Consider the following 431-nt stretch of genomic DNA (forward strand, 5'->3'; position numbering starts at 1 on the left):
GTACCTGTGAGGATATGAGGGAAACATCATTTGGCAGAAGGAAAAGTAAAGTCGTAGTGCCATCGTAACAGGTCTCGTTCTGTCTCACAGGGAGCTCTGAAACGTGAATGGCCACTCAGAGATGTCCAAATGAGGCAAGAAGGCCAGGGCTTTTGCCCCCACACTCATCTGTTCTTAGATATGGGCTACCCCCAAAGAAGGGTTGTAATCAAGTTGCTTGAGGGCAATTCTTGAAGGGAGGATCTAGGTGGCACACCACAGTGTGCCCCACCACAGTGTGCCCTACAGACTCCTAAAGCCCAAGTCTAGCTGTATGACCCAGGCGGGTGATATCTTGGTAGACAGGCAGACACCCTTCCTTCAGTCCAGTTGCATCAGATGAGAGCAGCCAGACTAATTTCACATCTTTCCTTTATACCCTCACTTCAGAT

This window comes from Otolemur garnettii, unplaced genomic scaffold (assembly GCF_000181295.1).
Source record: "Otolemur garnettii isolate 467f Iridium unplaced genomic scaffold, OtoGar3 scaffold00045, whole genome shotgun sequence".
In the NCBI taxonomy this organism is placed as follows: Eukaryota; Metazoa; Chordata; class Mammalia; order Primates; family Galagidae; genus Otolemur; species Otolemur garnettii.